The sequence below is a fragment of the Hevea brasiliensis genome, chromosome 3, assembly GCF_030052815.1.
Source record: "Hevea brasiliensis isolate MT/VB/25A 57/8 chromosome 3, ASM3005281v1, whole genome shotgun sequence".
Classification (NCBI taxonomy): Eukaryota; Viridiplantae; Streptophyta; class Magnoliopsida; order Malpighiales; family Euphorbiaceae; genus Hevea; species Hevea brasiliensis.
Genome location: NC_079495.1, coordinates 99,890,016 through 99,909,182, shown reverse-complemented (window position 1 = coordinate 99,909,182; position 19,167 = coordinate 99,890,016). Strand labels below are relative to the sequence as shown.

General features: G+C 32.5%; 1 non-coding gene across 1 annotated transcript; it reads right to left on the bottom strand.

The window, feature by feature from the left end:
• Nucleotides 1-17,280: 17,280 nt before the first annotated feature.
• Nucleotides 17,281-17,388, bottom strand: LOC131178900 (small nucleolar RNA R71). Its single transcript, XR_009147908.1, has one exon. It is a non-coding gene; the product is annotated as a small nucleolar RNA R71 (small nucleolar RNA).
• Nucleotides 17,389-19,167: the final 1,779 nt, after the last annotated feature.

The window sequence follows — 19,167 nt, the reverse complement described above, 5'->3', positions numbered from 1 at the left end:
AGTCACGCATTAATCATTACTTTTTTTGCATAGTACATTAAAAAATATATATCTTTACTATTTTTTTAATATACATAACTTAAAAAAAATAGATTAGTAATTAAGTAGAATTATAAACTATATACTATAATATATGTTGAAAATTGAAGATTTGTGTTAATAGAGAATTTGTTATTTGGGTTTTATTGGTTGTTTAATTATATTGCAACGTTCTGGCCTTTCTCATGAATAATGTGGTGGCTCCTCTTAATATGTATTGGGTAAGCTATTGAGAGGTCTTTTTTTCAACTAAGAGCTCATTCAGGTTATGATTTTTATTTAGAAGCATGAAGCATGTCTAAATATGGCAGTAAAACAAGTTTTTTAAACAAGCTAACATATGCATAGAATTTAGATTATATTGAAAAATACTTCATTAAATGTATTGGAAGCATTCTTCGCGATTAAAGAGGAGAGACGTCAATTCCACCCAAAAAAACAAGAGTAGAGAGACGTCAAGCTGAAAAAAACACCTTGCGTACGTGTGTGTATGGCCTGGTAAACTGACAAGAAAATCGACCAGTTAATTAAATTGAAGACCATTGTTTTTTAAGTAGCCACTAATTGAAGAGGATTTACTGAGATTTCCTTTTTTCCAATTTTTTATAATAATTTGAGGATAAGAACAAGGGACGATTGTGGTTTACGTGCACCGACTTATATACAGACTACAGATTATAGAATTGCAGTTAGAAGCAATGACAAGACTTAGGGGAGTTGATAGGGATCGTCAATCCCTTAAAATTTTTATTTTTAATCTTTCAAGTCATTTCATCTCACTCCTCATCTGTGAAAAATTATAATTAAGTGAACTTTGCGGCTGGATGATCAGAGAGCGCATTATACAAATGATTTGACTCATCAGAGATATGATGATGTGATTAATTTGTTATAAATAAAATTAAATTATTATAGATTACATTAATAGAAAATATGTGTATATAAAAATATATTTGTATTTATAATTTTTCCTGAACAATTAAGAATGAAAGTGAAAGAATAGATTTATAACTCTTAATATACACAGCATTTAAATTCTATCTAAATTTTATCTGATATTAAATTGAGTTGTTAGAATATATATATATATGTGTGTGTGTATGAGAATTGGAGCTTCTTTCTTAATGAACTTATGACAGCCTGACCCATTACAGATTTGTTCAATCACATGATCCAATTCATTTATTACTAAACTTATTATTTGATATCATAATTTAATCTGTCAATAAGTCTAATAATTGATTATTGCTAATTCACATCCAGATACAAATAAATAATCCAACAATCTCCTACTTGGATAGCAGTAATCAATTTAGTAAACTAAAAGAACAGATTAATAAAATACAAAATAATATCTAACAACAACTAAGCAATTTAACCTATAAAATCCAGTTAATGAAACGGTAAACAAAATAACATTGAATCCGATAGGGAAAACAATATTATATATATGTGCCAACAAAATCTCAAAACAAAAATTGAATTTAAATGGAATATGTACTAAGATATGTCCAAAAAAATAATAATGGTCTAAGCATTCCATATGAATGCTAACCCAAATGTAACATAAAACAAACTCCCACAAAACCAAAACATCATCAAAAATTTTCACTACATCTATATGCGTAATATGCTTATGAAAAACACTAATGGGTAAAGCTTTGGTTAACGGATCCGCAATCATTCGGTGTGTGGTAATATGTTCAATCTGAGTATGAAATTCACGAATCTTCTCTCAAACAAACAGAAATTTAACATCAAAATGTTTAGTTCGACTAGAATTCCTGTGATTTTGAGAAAAGCAAATAGCAGGAGCATTGTCGTAATAAATGGTCAATGGCCTTGAGATGTTCTCAACAACAAGCATACCAGAAATCAATTTCTTTAACCAAATAGCTTGACAAGTGGCCTCATAACAAATAACATACTCTGCTTCCATAGTGAATGTAGCGGTAAGTGTCTGTTTGGCACTCTTCCAAGAAACAGCTCTTCCAGACATCATAAATATGTAACCAGAAGTAGATTTTCTATCATCTACACAGCCTGCAAAGTCAAAATCAGAGTACCCAATGACTTCCAGATTGCCAAATCTTTTGTAAGTCACAATATAATTCTTAGTACCCTGCAAATATCTCATAACTTTCTTTGCAGCTTTTCAGTGACTCCATCCAGGATTACTCAAGTATCTACCAATGACACTAATAGCAAATGCTATATCAGGATGAGTGCATACTTGAGCATACATCAAGCTCCCAATAGTAGAACTGTATGGAATCTTTTCCATTTCAGTCCTTTCCTTGTCATCCTGAGGACATTGAGCTTTAAAGAGTTTCTCACCTGAAAGAATAGGTACAACAGAACATGAGCAAGTGTGCATGTTAAATCTCTTAAGAACTTGATCAATATAAGTTCCTTGAGATAAACCTAATATGCCTTAAGACTTGTCACGTTGAATTTGAATACCCAAAACATATGTGGCCTCACCAAGATTTTTCATGTCAAAGTGACTAGATAGCATGTATTTTGTCTCGTTCAAGAGATTGATGCTATTACTAGCAAGAAGAATGTCATCAACATATAACACTAGAATAATGAAATGGCTCCCACTCACCTTCTAAAAGATGCATTGATCTGAAACATTCTCTTTAAAACCAAGAGAAGTCAGAACTTGATCAAACTTCAGATACCATTGTCTAGAAGCTTGTTTCAACCCGTAAATGGATCTCCTCAAAGGTACAACTTCATCAACTATATCAGGCCCCTCAGCATCTACAACCGGTGGTTCTAAATTGACATCAACAGGATTTTGAACTTCATCATTACCCTCAAGAGGCTTAAAATCTACTGAGGATGGTAGCAAAGGCACAAGAAAGACAACAATCTCATCTCAACACGAGGTATTTGACTCCCAATATCCATCTCATCCTCAAAATAAATAGCACGATCTGATTGAATCACTCTAGTAGAATGAGTTGGACAGTAAAATCTTACCTCTAGAACTTGTATAATCGCCAATAAGGAAACCACTAACAGATTCAGCATCTAGCTTTCTGATCTGAGAGTTATATGGCCTCACCTTTGCCTTACAACCCTATACATGAAAATATTTCAAACTTGGTTTCTTACCAAATATTAACTCATAGGGAGTCTTAGGCACTGATTTACTAGGAACCTGATTGAGAATGTACACAATAGTTTTCAAGGCATCACCCCACAAAAATTTTGGTAAAGAAGAATGACTAAGCATACATCTCACCATGTTTATCAAAGTACGATATCGCCTCTCTGCAACCCCATTTTGTTGTGGAATCCCAGGCATGGTGTACTGTGCCTCAATCCCACATTCTTGTAAATATAAAGCAAAAGGACCAAGATTTCTACTAGTCTCAGTATACCTGCCATAATACTTACCACCCTTATCTGACCTTACACATTTAATCTTCTTCCCAGTTTTTAGTTCAACTGCAGCCTTAAATGCTTTAAAGGCATCCAAGGAACTAGACTTCTCATAAAGAAGATCAATCCAACCATATCTAGAATAGTCATCAATAAAAGTGATGTAGTATCTAAAATCTCCCATAGCAATAGGAGAAATGGGTCCACAGATATCTGTATGAATCAAATTCAACACACCTTCACTCTTAATTGCCCCTTTGTTTCTAGCTCTAGCAGGAAATTTTCCCTTAATGCAATCAACACATGCATTAAAATCAGAGAAATCCAAACTATGCAAGACACCTTATTTAACCATCATTTATAATCTTTCCCTAGAAATGTGACCCAATCGTCTATGCCATAATATTGAAGAGTTCTCATTAACTCTTTGACATTTGTGCCTGATAACAATATTGATAGGAACATCAACAGATTGAAAAGGAACATAATTTAAATCCAACATATATAAACAATTGCATAAAACAGTGGAACTGACAATATCAGATTTAAAATAAATAATAATTTTTTCATTACCCTGAAGAAACACATAACCACACTTATCTAAAATAGAACTGGAGATTAAATTTCTCCTTAAAGAAGGAACATAAACAGTATCATTTAATTCCAACATATGTCCAGAAGATAAATTCAAAGAAACAATCCCTATGAGTTCTACTATTGCAACTACATTTACTCCTAAAACAATATTCTCCTTTTCACTTGGCTTCCTCATGTTTTTGAACCCCTGCAAGGAATTTGAAATATGAATGGTAGCACCAGAATCCAACCACCAAGAATTTAAAGGAACATCGACAACATTTGATTCAAAATATACTAGAGCTAGAGGAGCAAGTTCTAGACTATTACCTTCCTTCTCATGCTTCTTCTTAAGCTTAAAACAATCCTCCAACTTATGGCCAAGCTTCTTGCAATAGTTGCACTTGCCTTTGAAGGACTTCTTCTTAACTGTTAAATTATGATCATGCTTACCAACATTCTTATTCTCAAAGTTAGCTTTAGACTTCTTATCCTTCTGAAATTTCTCATTAGTCTTGCTACTAGACCCTTGAAAAACATAATTGACAGAAGTAATATTCCCTTTCCTCATAGATTCCTCTTCTTGGCACACAATGGCTATCAACTAATCAACTGTCCACTCCCCTTGTTGGGAGTTGTAAGAAGTCTTGAGAATTTTGAATTGAGGTGAAAGAGATTCAAGAATGAGCCAGACTAGAAAAATCTCTCCAAAATCAAGATCAAAAGACTTGAGCTTGTTGAAATAACTTATAAGTGTCATGATATGTTCTCGTACACCACTAACATCATATTGGGTGTGCTCCAGCAAAGAAAAATAATGACTCTTTTGAGCCTTGTTGAACTTTTTAAACTTTTTAGCAATAGCCTGCAGAAATTTTTTAGCAGTCTCCTTATTAGGAATACCCTGTCTTATCGACTTATTTATAGTATACTTCATCACCATTAAGCAAAACTTATTAGAATTTTGTCACTTCTCATGATAAGTCTTTTTAGCAATAGTGGATTCATTAGTAAGTTCAACAGGTGTATCAACCCTTAAGGGTAAATCCAGTTGGGCTATTGCTAGGTACATATTCAGAGACTCTTTCCAATCATCAAAATTAAAGCCATTCAGAGTTTTCACAGGAGATAATTGTATAGAAACAACAGCTGAAATAAAACAACAGAGCAAACGTGAATTATGTATATAACATAATCACAAAACTAAAGTTTCCTTTCAGATCTAGCTAAGAAAGCAATTATGTACAAAACTGTTGTTTATTATAATCCCGCCTAAGGGTTCCGGATTACAATAAAATAAAAAAAACTCATTGAACTCATCAATATATATATATATATATATATAAACCAACATATTTAACACTTTTATACCGATAGAGTATTAAAAAAATTAAAGACAATCAACAAATAATATTACAACAAATAATAACTTATTATATTAATAGTGTTACACCGATGGGTATATCTACTATTAATATAATCCAAATAAGTCTTGAAATCCATGGAATAATTTTTTTTAAACAAATTAACAAAACAATTTTATGACTAGTCCCACGATAGGTGAGCTCATAATCATAAAAGTGTTTACCATAATCAGAATTTCCATGGACACTATATTATGAATATAGTAACAATGTTGCTACTCATGAATATGTTCTCAATATGCCTGAATATAATTACTCTAACAAAACCAACAACTATTAATAAACACATAATCAAACAGAATTGTAAATATTTTATGCTCTTGGCTTTTGTTAAATTAATTACACGTGACAATATGCAGTTTTCATATGGGTTACAAAATTCAATCATATTCAATAATAATCACTATACGAATATATTATATACTATTTCAAAAAACTAACATATAACCATGTGGATTTTGAAATTCAATATATATATATATATAAGTATTTAACTTAAAAGAAAAACTATTTATTAAACCATGAAATCAAATTTAATATTTGTTTGTCAAGACTAATATTCAAACATACAACAACGAAATTAACAAAAAAAAATATATATAATCCCTAACCTGGCTCTGATACCAATTGTTATAATTAAAATTAAATTGTTATAAATTATATGATTAGAGAATATGTATACCTGGAAATACACTTGTATCTATGATTTTCTATGAACAATCAAGAATGGAAGCGAAATGGTAAGTTTACAACTCTTAATATCCACAGTATTCAAATTCTATCTGAATTCTATCTAATGTTAAATAGAGTTATATATATATATATATAACTGAGAGTTGGGGCCTCTTCTTTAGTGAGATTATTGATAGCCTAACCCATTACAGATTTACCCAATCATATGATCCAATCCATTTAGATATGACCAATTACTAAACTTATTATTTGATATCATTATTTAATCTGTTAATAAGCTTAACAATTGATTATTGTTAATCCACATCTAGATACAAATAAATAATCCAACATAATTACCCGATACTTATTTGACACATATACATAATTTTTAAAATTTTCTTATGCAATAAACTCTCTCTCTCTCTCTCTCTCTCTCTCTCTCTTCCAATTCTCTTTCACCTCTCCTTAGGCATAAACTGCATCGTTTTATTGAGCCCAACCGCTATACAGATCTTGGCTCATTATTATCATTGTCATCATTCTTAGCAGCGAGCGAGGGTAGCTACTCAACTATCAAATTCCAAGCAAGCATATAGTTAAGTTGGATCGCGCTTCATGTGGAGGCTACAAAGCCGAAGTAAGAATTCTGATTCACAGGAACTTTGAGGTTTAGATTCATAGTCAGTCCATGAGTAGTCGGCTTGACCTTCCCTCACTTTGCCATGCAAAAACTTGATAAGTTTGATGACTATCAAAGAAGTTAAATTGCCCGACAGCATGTAATTTAAATACAAATATTGCAGAAAAAATGACTTACTGAGTCCAAATAAGATCTCATCAATAAGCGAGGTGCATCAAACACAGCCAAGATTAGAGTAGGAAAGAATTAAAACCTAACATAAACGTGCTAACCGGTGGAGAACTTTTCTAGCATCAAGTTCCTGTATATTTCACGGAAACTTAGGATTACTAACAAAGGAAGATATACCAAATCATAGAAGAAGGAGCTAATACCAACCAACTAATTAGATTGCTTGGTGGCGTTGCATGGCCATATTATGGATCTGATCATTAAGGACCTAGATTCAGATAAAATTGTCATTCTTTTTCCTTGTCTGTGCTAAATAAACTATGCAAAGAATTAGGAAACAATGGACAATATTGCCTTTCACAACAATGAAGCCCCAACTAGCTGGAGAGTCATAAGTGCAACATTATCAGGTAAACTAAAGGAGGAACTCTGCTCATGTGAGGAAAACCAATTAAATTAACAAGTATTGTTATTATAAAAAAAAAAAGTGAAAAAGATTAGTAGAAAAATTAATATTTTGTGAGTTTCCATGTTACATTAATTAGGGTGGTTACAGATTTTATTTTGGAGAAGAATAGGGAGAGAAAGAAGTAGAGAAAAAAAAAAAAACTTTGGAGAGGAAAATTCTGTTGGACCAGTTTCACTCTTCTGGGCCTTGCAAGTTTGTTAACCGTTGGATCAAGCTTAAATTTTGTCTGCATATTCCTGACATCTGTTTCTTTAGTTTGGATGGTGGAGATGGAGATTGGAGACTTCTAGTCTAGTGATTGAGTCTATGAATTGTGTCCACTGGTTAGGTGTATTTCTACTTTTTGTTCTCCATTATTCTTCTATTTAATCTCTTTGTTGTTGAAATTATTTAGTAAATCTATTATGAAACCTTTTGAAGGGTGTTTGTAACCTTAATTTGGTGATAGTGGAGATTTGAGGGGTGGACGTAAGATTTTGTCCGGTAATTAATATTACTATATGGACCAAAATCAATTTCTTTAATATGACTTAATATTAATTAATATTTACTTTAATTAATACAAATCCTAATTATACAAGAATTACTTTAATTAAAGTAAATCATAATTCTAATTGTATAAGAATACTTGATGGACATACCAGATTAAGTCTTGGATATATATATATATATAATTAGGTCTTCTTTCTACTCATAAGGTCACATGCATTCTCTTTTATGAAGTCAGAGATATTAGAGTCATCTCAAGAAAGTCTTCCATCATTAAAGTTTTATGTGTGAATCAAGAAGGGTCAAGAGGGAGAAATCAGTTTATTGAATCAAAGGGTCTCTCTCAATTATTAGCATGGCTCAATTAAACATCACATCAGGTACGCTTTCTACATCCGTGAAAATTTATTTGTTCAAGATCCATTATTAGAGTGATGGTTGAATCTTATATTTATAATTCATATTATGCTTATGATTGTTATAATTTGTTAAGAATTTTACATGTGGTATCAGAGTTCTAGGTTTTGAATAATTAAATTTCTCCATTAAATTTATGATGATGAACATAAAATTGAAGATCTTACTTGTTATTAGATATGGGTAGAATTAAAGTGTAGATCGTGAAAATTTTATAATTAATGTTAATGATTAAAATAATTATAATACTATTATTAAAATTTGACCCAATTAAGTTTTGGACGTGAGAATTATTAACACGATGAAAAATCGTGTTGTAAAGAGATTTAAATTTGAGATCCTATTTTCTTAAAAGAAAGAAATTAAAAGAAAAAAAAATTATATATCAAAGTGGCTTAATTGTTTTGGCCATGAATTTCAAAATATGTGAAAACATGTTTGTGATGAAATATGCTTAAAATTAATTAATTAATTAATTATGAAATTAAAGTTTTGGCCCAAATTTAATTAGGCCATGTTTGTGATGAAGAAAACGTATTGGAAAGAATCATTCTTTTGGGAACATGTTCTCCTGGAAGCAAGAAAAGCACCAAAAAAAAAAAAAAATTTCTACCCAATCTAATTAAGATTTATAATTAAACCTAATGAATGAACAAATATTAGGTTTATTAAGATACATAATTTATATACATACCTTATGATATTTGTTTTAATTTGTTAGTCACCAAAGTGGCCAAACTAAAATAAAATAAAATTAATAGTTTGTTAGTCACTAAAGTGGCCAAACTATGAATGATGTTTACATGCATATAAAAATTATCAATTATCCACACTAATAAATGCCTATGATGAAAAATGGATTAATTGATACCCACTAGTCATCAGAATTTAAGAATTTTATACAAAGGTAAATCAATTATGCTATAATAGTGAGAATTATGAGAACAATAATATTTTATTAAATATATATTGGATGTCCAAAGACAATATGTATATTTGATGTAAGTTAATTATTGTCCAATCAAGTTTAAAGACATTTAATTTAGGATAGTATATTATAGTATCTACTCAAAGGAGAACTATAGTATACTCTAATTGTTAAAGTTATCTGAATCTATTTTGAACATATAAATATAATATTGCCGCTTTTTCTCTTCAATCGTAAGCTTAGTCTATTATTGTTTTAATGGGTTGAACTTCTTTGAATGGTATGAGCAAGTCAATTTTCATTTAGGTGTCTTAGACCTTGACTTCGCATAATTGGAAGGCTAACTCGCTACTATTATGGATATAAGCAGTGAGGAAGAGAAGTTATACTATAAGCAATAGGAATTGGTAAACAAATTGAGTCTTATGTTTTTGCGAATGACTATCACCAATAACATTAAAACTACAATTTCACAAACTGAAAATGTAAAAGAATACCTTAAACTTATGAAAGATATGTTCTATTATAAGGCTAAGTCACTCACTGGTACTCTAATAGCATAACTCACGACCATGAAGTATGATGGATCAAAGAATATACAAGAGCACATTATTGAAATGAGTGATATTGTAGTAAAACTAGAAACTTTAAAGATGACGGTTGATGATTCCTTCTTAGTGTAGTTCATTATGAACTCATTACCTCTTGAATATGGGCCATTTCAAATTACTACAACACTATTGAGGATAAGTGGAATGGTAATGAATTGGCTAATAAGCTTGTTTATGAGGAAATAAGACTGAAAAATCAAGGGACTCATTCTGCCAACATTATGGGTCAATAAGCTAATAAAGGACTTAAAGTTAAAGCCTACAACTTTAAAAAGAAAAAGAAAGGATCTTCAAATGTTACTTAAGCCGAGTAAAATGAACAAATGGTAGATAAGTGTTACTGCTGTATGAGAGTAGGACACTATTAGAAAGATTGCCTAAAAAATAAAGCTTGATTTGAAAAGAAAAGTAATCTTTATGCTTATGTATGTTTCAAATCAATCTTATTTGAAGTTTCTAATAATACTTGGTGGCTTGATTTTGGTGCTAATGTTTGTGACTCCAATATGATAAAAGGATTCCTTATGGTCTAAACCGAAAACCCAATTAAGATGTCCTATTTATGGGGAGCCATATGAAGGCTCAAATTGAAGGCATAGATACTTATCGTTTGGTTTAAGATAATGGCTATCAACTAGACCTATTAAAAACCTTCTATGTGCTTTCAATTTTTAGGAATGTCATTTTTGTTTCAAAACTTGATGAATTTGGGTTTAATATTAAGTTTGAGCATAGATTTTTCAGTTTATTTAATAATAATTATAATTCCATTATTATTTTTGGAATTCTTACTGATGATCTATATATATTGAAACTTGATGATAATTTTGTTTAATCATTGCATGTTTCTCATAGCAATATTGGAATTAAGCATAGTAGGCTGAATGAAAATTCTGTTTTCTTGTGGCATAAGCGTTTGGGTGGCATATCCAAAGAAAGATTAAAAGGGCCAATGAAGAATGAGATTCTACCGAATTTAGGTATTATTAATCTTGATGCGTGTGGATTGCATTAAGAGAAAGCAAACCAAACACAATAAGAAAGAAGCCACAAGAAGCAGTAAGCTTCTTAAAATTATACGCAGTGATATATGTAGGCCTTTTGATACTCTATTTTTTGGTTGAGAAAAGTACTTTATTACCTTTATTGATGATTTTTCATGTTATGGACATATTTATTTGCCTAATGAAAAATCTAAATCAATGAATGCACTTGAAGTGTACATAAATGAGATTGAGAGACAATTAGATAGAAAAGTGAAACTAGTGAGGTCAAATAGAAGTGGTTAATACTATGGAAAACACACTGAAATGGGATAATGTCCCGGTCCATTTGCAAAGTTCTTAGAAAGTCGTGACATGTGCACAATATACTATGCCAGGTACTCCTCAACAAAATGGGGTGGCAAAAGGCAAAATTGGACTTTAATGGATATGGTTAGGAGTATGATGAGTAACTCTTCTTTACCTATATTTTTGTAGATGTATGCACTTAAAACCACTGTATACATATTAAATAGGATTCCTAGTAAGGCAGTCTCAAAAACACCTTATGAATTATGAACTGGAAGGAAACCTAGTTTAAGGCACCTGTATGTTTGGGGTTGCCGAGCGAAAGCAAGAATTTATAATCCACATGAAAAGAAATTAGATTTTCGAATGATAAGTGGATACTTTATTGGTTATCTGGAGAAATCTAAAGGATATAGGTTTTATGTTCCAAACCATATTCCAAAAATTGTGGAAAATGGTAATGCAAGATTTCTTGAGAATGGTGAAGTTAGTGGGAGTGTTGAGAGACAGGATGTGGATATACAAGAAAATAAAGTTGATTTTCATATGCCTATTAAAGTTTCAATATCCACTCCTACTCCACATGTTGTTCCAACAGTTGTTAAAGTTCCTAAAAATGCTACACAACATAATGATGAAACACATCCTGAAGAAGAGCTAATAAAGGTGAACCACAAGAAATGCCTTTAAGAAGATCTCAAAGAGAAAGGAGATCGGCAATTGTTGATGATTATGTGGTTTACTTACAAGAGTCAGATTTTGACATACGAATCAATAAAGATCCTGTTTCCTTTTCACAAGCTATAGAAAGTAATGAGTTTGATAAGTGGTTAGATGCCATGAAAGATGAGTTAAAATCTATGGAATAAAACAAAGTATGGGATCTAGTCGAATTGCCTAAAGGATCTAAACGAGTTGGGTATAAATGAGTCTTTAAGATCAAATGCGACTCAAATAGCAAAATCAAATGATATAAAGCAAGACTTGTTGATGTGGCACAACCGCAAGTGCACGGGTCGTACAAGTAATATAGAAAAGATATCGTTCCCACGAGGTAGGTTGTGTTAATGATTGAATTTTTGATATAAAAAGTTGACTAAATTGAACTATTTTTGAAATTAAAGTAATAAATTGATGGGTATTGAGTATGAAATCTATATGTGCAAAATTAATAATCTATTCAACAATGTATTAATTAAACTAAAATTGCATCAAATTGAAATAAGTAAGTTGAAATATGGCAAAATTAAAATGGCAAGCAATTAAATTCAATTAAAAATTAACAATGATGAAAGGGCGATTCCGGAGTTCGGGATTTCATATTTGAGCTATTTTGGGATTTCAAATTGGTTATCCAATCTTGTGGAACTTACGGGTTTTAAGGAGATTAATTCTTAAATCCTTTGAATACCCTTTCGAGTGAGACAAAGAGTGCCTTAATCAATCTAATCCTACTTTCGTGGAGTTAGAGTTAATTAAGACCCATTAGGTTCTTTAATTAATCTGTGAATCCTCTTAATCCTTAGCCTATTTCTAGGTCTAAGTTAATTAAGTCCAATTTCTTGATTATCTATCACAGGGCCTTCTCCTTTCGGTGCCTCAACCATGGATTAAGAACATTACTTAATGGGATCCTACACTAAGCATGTCATTAAGTACACAAGAAATAAATAAAACTCATTAAGACCACAAAATATGGATTACCCAATCAAAATCCACAAAATATCTCAAATATTACAACCCTTACTCCAGAATCTAATTAAACTACTCACTATCCATAATATTTACAAGATATTCTGAATTTATAAGGAAATAAAGCTTTAATCTAAGCTAAGAAACAAGAAACTAAACACTAGAAATGTAGGAAAAATGTAAGAAAAGAAAGAAATCTCCAAATCTGGTTGGAAATGGAGTGGGAGATGATTGTGACCCTTCAGTTGCTGCCTCTCCTCTCCCTTTTCAATTCTTCCTCCTTGTCTCCCTTCTCTAAAATGGGAAATGAGGCTATTTATAGCATTTTCTGACATGGAGCCCTAAAATGGTGTGTTTTAGGAGAGATTTTCAGGGAGAATCTTCTGCCAGCTCATTAATGAAATCTTTGTGGGACTGCATAAGTGGACTGCATAAGTCATGCAGTCCCTTATGCAAGTTTCGACTGGTTTCTGGTTCACTTATGCAAAACTGCATGACCAGGTGCATAGGTTATGTACAATTCCGTGAGATTGCATAAGGGGGCGTGAATCTGCATAAGCCATGCACTCTCCTTATGCACAATTCGGCAGGTATTGGAATAGTGATTTTTCTCATTATGCAGATCTGCATGGCTTATGCGGCAGGTTATGCGCAATTTGGCAAATGCATATTTCAACTTTGAAACTTGTTTTTTTGGCATCTTGGCTGTAGAAGTCACTCCTCAATGGCAAAATTTCTTTTCAATCCTTCAAAAACACCATTTTTCCTACAAAACAAAGTAAAAATTACAAATTAATCCAAAATTGACAATTATGAAAAACTAACTAAATAACTAATGAAATTAGCTAAAAGTGACTAATAATCAAATAAAATGGCTATGAAATTAAACCTAAATGATTATGCAAAATGTATGCATCACTTGTTGCCAAGGGTTATACTCAAAAGGATGGTGTTGACTATAAAGAAACATTTTCACCAGTCTCAAAGAAAAACTCATTAAGAATTATCATAGCATTAGTGGCTCATTATGACTTAGAGTTGCACTAAATGGATGTGAAAACAGCCTTTCTAAATGGAGAACTTGAAGAGAAAGTTTATATGGACCAACCTGAAGGTTTCTCAGTTAAAGGAAAACAAAAACTTGATGTAGCCCAACTGCAAGTGCACGGGTCATACAAGTAGTATAGAAAAGATATCGTTCCCTCGAAGAGTTGTGTTAATGATTGAATTTTTGATATAAAAATTGACTAATTTGAACTATTTTTGAAATTAAAGCAATATATTGATAGATATTGAAGTGTGAAATCTATATATGCAAAATTAATAATCTAATTAACAATGTGAAGATTCAACTAAATTTGCAGTAAATTAAAATAAGCAAATTGAAATATGGCAAGATTTGAAATGGCAAGCAATTAAATTTGATTAGAAATTAACAATGATAAAAGGGGCGATTCCGGAGTTTGGGAGTTCATATTCAAGCTATTTTGAGATTTTTAAATTGGTTATCCAATCTTATGGAGATTATGGGTTTTAAGGAGATTAATTCTTAAATTCTTTGAATACTCTTTCAAGTGAGACAAAGAGTGCCTTAATTAATCTAATCCTGCTTTCGTGGAGTTAAAATTAATCAAGACCCATTAGGTTCCTTAACTAATCTGTAAATCCTCTAATTCTTAGTCTATTTCTAGATCTAAGTTAATTAAGGCCAAGTTCTTGATTATCTAGCATACTTAAATTCTCCATTTTCTTAGCAAGGACATTAGTGAGTGCATCAAATTTGGCATTGATCATGTTAAATGGATCAAGCTCATACATTCCAGCAACTTGCCTCTTTTGAGTTGGAGTTGACCCTCTTGGACTACTCCATAGATAAGTGTTCTTTGCTATTTTCTCTAACAACTCATAAGCTTCATCTTCATGCTTAATGATGAATTCCCCTCCAGTTTGAGCATCAATGTTTCCTCTGATAGCACGAGTGACATTTGTGTAAAAATTCTGGTTTATCATCCATTTAGGAATGGCGTGATGTGGACATTGTCTCTCCAACTCCTTCCATCTCATCCACGACTCATAAAGAGTCTCATCTTCTCTTGGTCTGAAAGCAATCATTTGATTCTGATGCATACATTTTGCATAATCATTTAGGTTTAATTTCATAACCATTTTATTTGATTATTAGTCATTTTTAGCTAATTTCATTAGTTAATTAGTTAGTTTTTCATAATTGTCGATTTTGGATTAATTTGTAATTTTTACTTTGTTTTGTAGGAAAAATGGTGTTTTTGAAGGACTGAAGAGAAATTTTGCCACTGAGGAGTGACTTCTACAGCCAAAGATGTCAAAAACAAGTTTTCAAGCTGAAATATGCACTGACCAAATTGTGCATAACTTGCCGCATAAGCTATGCAGATCTGCATAAGGAGAAAAATCACTGTTCCAGAACCAACCGAAATGTGCATAAGGAGATCGTGATAGCTTATGCACATTCTCGCCTCCTTATGCACCTTCACGGAATTGTGCATAGCCTATGCACCAAGTCATGCGATTCGCATAAGTGAACCAGATCAGCTGAAATCGCATAAGGGATCGCATAACTTATGCGATCCACTTATGCGATCCCATAAAGAGTTCATTAATGAGTCAAGTGTAAGATTCCTCAGATAATTCCTCCTAGAACATACCATTTTAGGGCTCCATGTCAGAAAAATGCTATAAATAGTCTCATTTTCCCATTTTAGAGGGGAGAGAAAAAGGGAGCAGAAAAGGAAAGGAGAAGAAAGGCAGAATTGGAGGAGACACTTTCACCTTCCACAGCTTTTTCAACCAATTTTTGCATATTTATTTCTTCGGTTATATTTTTCTACATTTCTAGTGTTTAATTTCTTATTCCTTAGCTTAGATTAAAGCTTTATTTCCATTTAAACTCAATATATCTTGTAAGCATTATGGATAGTGAGTAGTTTTATTTTGATTCTGGAGTAAGGGTTGTAATATTTGAGATATTTTGTGGATTTTGATTGGGTAATCCATATTTTGTGGTCTTAATGAGTTTTATTCATTTCTTGTGTGCTTAGTGTAGGATCCCATTAAGTAATGTTCTTAATCCATGGTTGAAGCACCGAAAGGAGAAGGCCTTGTGATAGATAATCAAGGAATTGGACTTAATTAACTTAGATCTAGAAATAGACTAAGGATTAAGAGGATTCACAGATTAATTAAAGAACTTAATGGGTCTTAATTAATTCTAACTCCACGAAAGTAGGATTAGATTGATTAAGGCACTCTTTGTCTCACTCGAAAGGGAATTCAAAGGATTTAAGAGTTAATCTCCTTAAAACCATTAGTTTCACAAAATTGGATAACCGATTTAAAATCCCAAAGTAGCTCAAATATGAAATCCCGAACTCCGGAATCGCCTTTTTACCATTGTTAATTTTCTATTGAATTTAATTGCTTGCCATTTTGAATATTGCCATACTTGAACTTGCTTCTTTCAATTTGATGCAATTTTAGTTTAATTAATACATTGTTGAATAGATTATTAATTTTGCATACATAGATTTCACATTCTCAATACCCATCAATTCATTACTTTAATTTCATAAATATTTCAATTTACTCAACTTTTTATATCAAAAATTCAATCATTAACATAACTCCTCGTGGGATCGATATCTTTTCTATACTACTTGTACGACCCGTGCACTTGCGGTTGGGACGCATCAAGTTTTTGGCGCCGTTGCCGGGGAGTTGTTTGTTTAAGATTGAATTCTTGATTATTTTAGCTATTTTTAGTTTTATTTTTGTTATCTTTTCATTTTGTGTTTGTTTGTTCTTTTTCAGGTACTTTTAATCTTTTATGAGAAGAGCTAGAAGCACAAGTGATACATCCTTATTTTTCAATCCTGAAATTGAGAAATTTTGTAAAGCCAACAAGAAAGAAACCAGAAGAAGGAAAGAAGCTTTGAGAGAAACTGAATTTGAAGCAGACATGGCTGATGAAAGAATTAGAATTGGTGTTGGTAATGCTGGAAATGGTCAAAACAATGAAAATGAAGCCCAAGGGGAAGAAGTTGTTAATGCTAACGTGCCTAGGGGAAGTATGATGGATCATGCTTTTTCTCGTTTTGATGACTTGAGAGAGAGTATAGCAAGACCAAGAATTGATGCAAATAGCTACAAGATGGATTTTGGAGTTCTTCAAATGATTCAGAATTCTCAATTTGGAGGACATCCTTCTGAAAATCCACATACACATCTGAAGAAGTTTGCTATGATTTGCGACATGCAAAAACAACCTGGAGTGTCTGATGATGCAGCAAGATTGAAGCTATTCCCATTCTCTTTGAAAGATAGAGCATTGGATTGGCTTGATTATTTACCTCACAACTCCATTACAAATTGGGAGCAGCTCACTGATGCATTTCTTGCACAATATTTTTCACCTGGAAAAACTCAAGAGTTGAGGAATCAAATGACAGCTTTCAGACCAAGAGAAGATGAAACTCTTTATGAGTCATGGATGAGATGGAAGGAGTTAGAGAGATTATGCCCACATCATGCCATTCCGAAATGGATGATAAACCAGAATTTTTACACAAATGTTACTCCTGCAATCAGAGGAATTATTGATGCTCAAACAGGAGGAGAATTTATTATGAAGCATGAAGATGAAGCTTATGAGCTATTGGAGAAAATTGCAAAGAATACTCATCTTTGGAGTAGTCCAAGAGGACCAGCTCCAACTCAAAAGAGGCAAGCTGCTGGAATGTATGATCTTGATCCGTTCAACATGATTAATGCAAAATTTGATGCACTTACAAATGTCCTAGCTAAGAAGATGGAAGATTTGAGTATGTTGGTTAGTTCATCATCATCAGCTGGAACTTCACAACAAGTGGCTTATGCAGAGGAAACTACCAGCTGTGGAGTAGATTATGGAGAACAAGCAGCATATGTTGGTAATTATGGAAACAAGCAAATGGGGAATCCTTATTCTCAAACTTACAATCCAAATTGGAGGAATCATCCCAACTTTTCATGGGGAAATCAGCAAAATCAAGTTCAAAATCAGAATTTTCAACCACAACAGCAACAAGGAGTTCCATATCAGCAAAATAGGCAACCATTGCCTAATTTTCAGCAGAAAAATATGAACCCTCCACCAAAACAGCAAGAACGAAATTCCACCACTGAAGCTTTATTGCAACAGATTCTTGCTAACCAAAATAAGCATGATGAGGAGATGAGAGAGATGAAAGCAAGGCTGGAACAGATGCAAACACATAACAGAATGCTAGAAAATCAGATTGCACAACAAGCATCTTCCTCAGGTGCTAAATCTTTTGGAAAACTTCCAAGTCAACCAGAAAACCCAAGAGAGCAATGTCAAGCTATTACTTTAAGAAGTGGAAAAGTTGTAAATAATGATGGGAGTGAAAAACACGAGAAGAGTGAAAATGATGAGAAGAGAGAAAATGAGAAAAATACTGATGAGAGTGAAAAACAAGAGAGTGCAGAAAAATGTAAAGAGGAAATTGAAGAGAAGGAAGAGAAGTATATACCTCCTGATCCCTACAAGCCACAACTTCCCTTCCCACAAAGATTTCACAAAGCCAAGCTTGATAGGCAGTTTGGGAAGTTCTTAGAGGTTTTGAAGAAACTTTACATAAATGTGCCTTTTGTTGATGCTCTTTCACAAATGCCCTTTTATGCAAAATTCTTGAAAGAAATTCTTTCAAACAAGAGGAAACTTGAAGACCATGAGACTGTAGCTTTGACAGAAGAATGTAGTGCTATCCTTCAAAGGAAACTTCCCTCAAAGCTCAAGGATCCAGGGAGTTTTTCAATTCCATGCCACATAGGGGAATCATGTTCTACAAAAGCTTTATGTGATTTAGGGGCTAGTGTTAGCCTTATGCCCCTTTCCATTTATGAGAAGCTCAATATGGGAGATCTTAAACCAACCCACATTTCTCTTCAGTTAGCTGACAGGTCAATTAAGTATCCTGAAGGGATTTTGGAGAATGTGCCTCTGAAGGTTGGAAAGTTCTATATACCTGTTGACTTTGTCATCTTGGACATGGAGGAAGATTCTAATATCCCAATCATCTTGGGAAGACCCTTTCTAGCTACAAATAGGAGCATTGATTGATGTTAAGGGAGAAAAGCTGACTCTTAGGGTTGGTGAAGAGCAATTGGTTTTCAATATTAATAACACTATGAAAAAGCATCATTCTGAAGCTGATACTTGCTTGAGAGTTGATATTATTGATGAGCTGGTTGAAGAACACTTCAGAAAGAAATATCCAGAAGATCCACTTGAAAATTGTTTGGTTCATGGAG